Below are 6,000 nucleotides of genomic sequence, written 5' to 3'. Positions count from 1 at the left end.
CTTGGAATAAAATATGCAGCTTTTATCACAGATCATACTGTACAGAACAGACAGGGGGATGGATTTACCAGAAGGGGCAAGGAAGAAGGGCTCTGTCACCAGTCTCAGCATTCCAGCAGGCTGGATCATGTGGTGGGAGCCCTCTGCTCACTCCTGCTCTCCCTCTCCCCATAGCCACCTCCCCATCCCCATCCCGAGTGATGCAGCCAGGGCTGTGTCCCTGCTCAGCCCCTGCTCCTCTTGCCCTCTCAGGTCACGTCCCTGGCAGTGAGCTCCCCTAGCTCTGCACAGCACTGGGACAGATGTCATCCCCAAATCAAAGTTATACTTCTAGCACAGGCTGTGGTGTGCCCTGGGAATAGGGATTTCCCCAGGAAATGGCAATCCTAAGCGCCCTGGATGTCCAGAAGTGTGGATGGACTCAGTTGTATCCTTCGTTTTTCTGTGATGTCCTCAAAAACTTAGTTGCATTTCCAGCATTATGTTACTCTTCACTTGGGAGAGTCACTCACACTCATAGGAAAATTGGGAGTGAAAGGAGCTCAGAACATCTGGCTAATAAGCACAGAGAACGTGGTCAGATCCCGTGGCCACTGGCTTTTTCAAGAACGTGGTGCAGGCAGAGGCTGCTCAAGAGGGCAGAGCAGAAGGAAGTGCAGTGAGTCAAAAAAGGCTCTCCCCTCCTCCTTCCAGCCCAGGATTCCTTAGCCAAGGAATGATTATCACTGTACAACTTGTAAAAATATCTCTGATGATTAGCAGGGAGCATGCAAGAGCTGGGAGTATTTCATTTTCCTCTGATTTACCTTTCTCAAGTGCTTAAGGTATGTCCTACCTCTTTTCTCTCCAGAAAGCCATTTGAACTGTCAGTGGCTTCTTCACAGAGCTGAGGGTTTCAGCAATAAATATTTTGAGCCATTATGAGGCTCTGAGATCTGAAGCCTCATTCTCTGCAGCTGAGACTCAGCATGCTCCTCCCTAACACTTTATGGGATGAAATCAGAAAGCTATTTTGAGAAATCAGATTTCTCAAAAATGAGAAAAAATAAAACCTCAAACTTCAATGCTACTTAGTGCTCACTGTCATACTTAAAGGCATATGTGTTTGGGATAGAAAAACTGCAGATATCTCTACAAACATGAGGCAATGAATAGCTGGATAATTCTCTGTCAGCTCTATTGCAATAGCTTTGCAAAGAGCTTTTTTACTGTGTATTGGGAGTTCAAGAGCAGCTTTCCAACTGCAGAGTACAGTCTGTAATATTTTTTTCAGGCTCATATTAAATAAAAAAATAGAAAATTGGAAAACAAAAAGGAGGTGAGTACTACTTCAGTGACCCATTTACTTTTTATTAAACTTATTTTATTAGAACTTATATGATTCATACTGTACAGTTTTGTTTGACTATTGCTTATGTTAATTCACACTAGAAGGATGCAAAACTGCTCTTATGAAACCAGTTAAGGAACTCATTTTAATTGCCAGTACCAAAAGGACACTTAGGTGTCTACTAATGTGTAATCTATTAGAAAGAACAGTATCCAAACTATCTGATGAATTTAAACCATACTAAATTCCTCCTTCAGTATAAACTGATCTCTAATTATGTGAATATTGGTTTAGATTTTAAAAGAAGTCTTGACAAAGGTGGAAGGAACAAATCCTTAGAAACCTAATCAAGTGTCCTAGGTTGACTGTATGATGCTTTTATCCCCAATTGTCTTGTTCTGTTTATGCTGAAAAATAAGTTTTGCACCTTTAAGACTAATTCCAGAGAGTGAAGGGGGGAGAGAAGCGTGCAGTTTGTTTTCAGACACTGCACTCACTCCTCCACATTCCTGCTCCTGGACTGTGTTGTCTGCGGATGGACAGACAGCGGGACAGAGCTCTCCTTTGCTTTTAGTTAGTTTAGCTAGCTGAGGCAAAGTTCCCTGGACTGTGTTTTTTTTCCTTTTTCCCTTTTCTTTGGACCTGTTTAAACCTGCTCTGGGCTGAACACCCAGCAGAGCAGCGGCAGTTTGCATCCCTAGCCCACCAGGCTGGGCCGGGGCCGCGGCATTTCCAGCACCGGAGGGACTGATGAGAGACTGAGTGAGCTGAGCTGCAGCCCGGGGAGGGGACTTTGTCCATTTGTCATCTCTTTTGGAGCAGCAAGGGGTGTTATTGTTTAATATTGTTTAGGTTTTATTATTTAATAAACAGCTTTTTCCACTTTTCTCCAAGGAGGTATTTTCTCCCAGACCGGTTGCGGGGAGGGGCCAAATGAATCTGCTTTCCTAGAGGAGCCCCTTTGGGGGTTCTCTCCCAAATTTGCCCTGAACCAGGACATCAAGGGAACACCTTTAATATTAAAACAAATATTTCCCAGTGTTTTTGTAAAATAGGTTTCATAGCAGTTTTAGTTCTAATCCTATTTAAAGACGTGTTGGAGTAAAGCAATGAGTTAGTTGCCCCACCAGATCCAGCAACTCTGTGAACACTGAAATGAAGTTTGGAAACCTTTTGTTTAGCCTTTGTATATTTGCTTGCCACCCGCTGATGGACAGTGGTGAAGCAGATCTCAGGTAAAGCAGATGCATGTGCTGCTGCAGGGGAATGCTGCTCTGTGCAAGATCATGTTAAAGGGAGGTTATTGAAGTCTTTGGATTCACTCCAGCTCTTGCTGAAATCGTGGAAGAGTCTCTCTGGCTGGCACAGTGGAAATTGTACAGGCTCCTTATGCTCCAGGAGCAGCCTGGATCCATGAGAGAACAGTAAATACTATTTGTCATCTTTTTTTTTTCTCATTAGACTTCCTTCCCACTTTTAGAGAAACAAAACAAAACAAAAGTGGGGGGAAAGACTTGTGAGTTGTGCTACTTTTTAATGGAGACATTTCTATAAAGTGCTCTTTTTCAACATCAGTGAAAATCAAGATTCTCCCTGTTGAAAATATTAGTAATGATGGAAAACTTCCTTCTGATTTGGTTGTGTGGTATATTTTTCACCCTCTACTCTCTTGACTTTTCAAATAGCTTTTATTAGTATAATCTAACCTCTTTATCTTGCTTCCCACGCAGAGGAAAAAAAAATCTCACAGACAAGAGTTTTCATATGCATTTATTAGGCACTATGAGTTTTATTACTGCATTTCACTCTATGCCTTAATATAAACAGGCAGTGCCATCTTAGAAAAGCTGCTGCAAACTCCCTGAGTAGTGCTCTACCTCCAAAGAAGCTCACGGAGCAAAACCATTGTAACTCAGCTGGCAGATATAGTTAAGTACTTGACCTGTAGTTAATATATTAAGGCCTTTCATGGAGATCTGGCCTAGGAAATAATAAAGCTTAAGATTCCTTAAGATAGCCTGCTCACCAGCTTGAAGTTTAGCCCCACCAAGTCAGACAATGTGATGTATTTTGAGTAGCAGATAGGGACCTAATCTGATTTGTCTAGAAGAGCATCAGTTTTGTCCATATTAATCTGAAATTATGGTCAGCTGCCAGTACAAAGGGAACCTTCATTAAAAGTGACTTCTTTTATTCCCACATAATAGATACAATGCTTTACATTTCATAGATTAGTCTTTAACTTGCCTGAACTAATGCTTTACATTTCATAGATTAGTCTTTAACTTGCCTGAACTATCTGTCTTTTATGAATAGTTCACACATGAGGTAGGAACACTCATTCCTCTGGCATTTGTTTGGAAATCACAGCTCCCAATCACACCAGTGGCTAATGCTTTTATGCTTCTTGCTTTTTAAATATCACTGCTGTTCATTAGGCTGTATATGCTATAATTAGCACCCCTTCTCCTCAGCAATTGAGTAATTTATCAGATAACAGATTACTCTACAGGACCACCGGACACTGAGAAATGAGGCTTACTTCAACAGAAGCATGTATTTCTGTGCAAATTATTGTGATAGTCTTTCTTACTGGAAAGAAAATGAGGCAGACTGTGCTTTCAATAACACTGCTGTAAATGCATAACAATTCTGGCACATCCACAGCGTGGTTCTTCCAGATTCACACAGTCATAGCTGGACTATGTTTCTCTAGTAGAACAGAATTCTTGTCCCTGTCTGGGTCAGAACAGCTGCCCTCAGCCATACAGCTGACTGTAACCTTCAGGATAAAACCTCGCCCCTCCGACTGGAGACACAAGTTTAGGGATTCTAATTTTTTTTTTTTAACATGGCCTATTGCTTTGAAAAAATGCTTCTTTCTAAAAAAAAAAGTTCCACGGTTTCTACCTCCTCAACTGATGAGAAGTGACAAAGAAGCAGGAATGCTTCTGGTAATCAGAAATCTGACTCCAGGCATACAAGCTGAACTCATTGTCAGTTTACTACTAAAGTATGGAATTGTGAGAAAGCCATTTATTGGGGGAAATCACTGTTAAAATTATATGTGCTTGCCATCATGTACCTTATCAATAAAAAATATTATGTGCTTCCATATGGATTTTTTTTCTTTTTTTGACATTTAAAGTTACCTTGAAATATAAAGATGAAGCCAATCTTCTACTCTGGAAATAATTTACAAAGCAAATCCCTGAGTACTGTCACATGATGAAGAATCAGTTCAGATTTTCATTTCTTTAATTTTTATACAGTTCTTTACAAGATATCACTAAGAAATGATCTGGAATTATGGGTCACAATGAAAGTTAAAGAGCAGGGATGTTGCAATGCAGTTTATTAAAATCTGCTTATTCCAGCAACTACTTTTCAGTGGCAGGTATGACTGTCCTGTGCAAATCACTAGTCAGGAGTTTCAGTGGCAGCTTGCCTATGCAAACCCAACTGATTATAATCACTGCTTCCCTCCTCTGCTGTAGAAATTTGCACTGTGACACACAATACCAGATGCTGGACACTGGCTACTATAATAAAAGTTAATTTGCAGGATGGTATGGGCTGCATTAATTTTCAACGTGGCAAAACACTAACAGTTGGCCCAACCTTGGGCCAGTGTTGTTTCATCAGCAAACTGAAAAAGGAAGTAAGTAATGAATCATATAAAGGGCTTTAGATGACAAGTGTTTAGACTAGTCAAAGTCACAGTAGGCTGAAGGGATGTAAGAGTAACCTAAGAGCACAAAGCAGAGCAGCACAGTGACAGCTGAAATTTCTCGTAGCTAAAACAAAACAAAATGAAGGCATTTACCTGGAAATATGGTACAATTTGTGTAATAGCTTCAATAAGGAACTGAAAAAAATCTACCATAAGCACTTCCTTTCCCTGCCCCACCTCCTCCAGAATACTCTACAGCTTGCTCACTATGAAACCCTGTGAAAAGCATGGTTTATGTTAAATATCTATATGATACCAGGTAGATAAGCGATTAAAACCCAAGCCTATGATATTTCACTATCTACTTTAGCAGCAAGCCCTTAGGCTTTAAATTATATTTTATGCAAGTAAAGAAAGTGCCCATGGAGCAGCTGCATTACACAGGGTGCTGCAGTGGTCACTGCAGCACCCTGGTCCATCAAGACAGCTCTTGCTGAGCCCCGGAGTTGGCATGAACAGATGAGTGCCAAACTCCTGGATCCTTTCCAGGACATGAGCAGGATATTGCATTACTCAAGGCACCCAATTCTGGATCAAAAACAAGAATGGAGCTGCTCTCAGATTTGGGGCTCCCTTTAAATTCTAGGTCCACTTTTGTATCCCATCCAAAGATACTCCTGTGAAAATCAAAGACACAGAGATAAGGAGTAATAGTAATTTCTCAAACATGATTCCCAAGATTATATATATTATATAACCTCACGGCATTGCTCTTAAAAGACAGCCATCCTTTACATTTATAAACTGTGTTTAAATTGAACTTCAACTTCCTAAACAGGCTTATGTTTTTATAAGCCATGGTCTGAACATGAAATGAATGCAGCCCTAAATGTTTGTGTTAGGTAGGAAAAGATATTCAGAAGACACTCTGGGCTGCTGCTCTAAACAGCACAGCCAAAGTTCACAACCAACAGGAAGGGATATGGGCAATGTCCAC

The sequence above is a fragment of the Fringilla coelebs genome (genome assembly GCF_963513975.1).
Source record: "Fringilla coelebs genome assembly, chromosome: 1".
NCBI lineage: Eukaryota > Metazoa > Chordata > Aves > Passeriformes > Fringillidae > Fringilla > Fringilla coelebs.
This window is presented reverse-complemented; position numbering follows the sequence as displayed.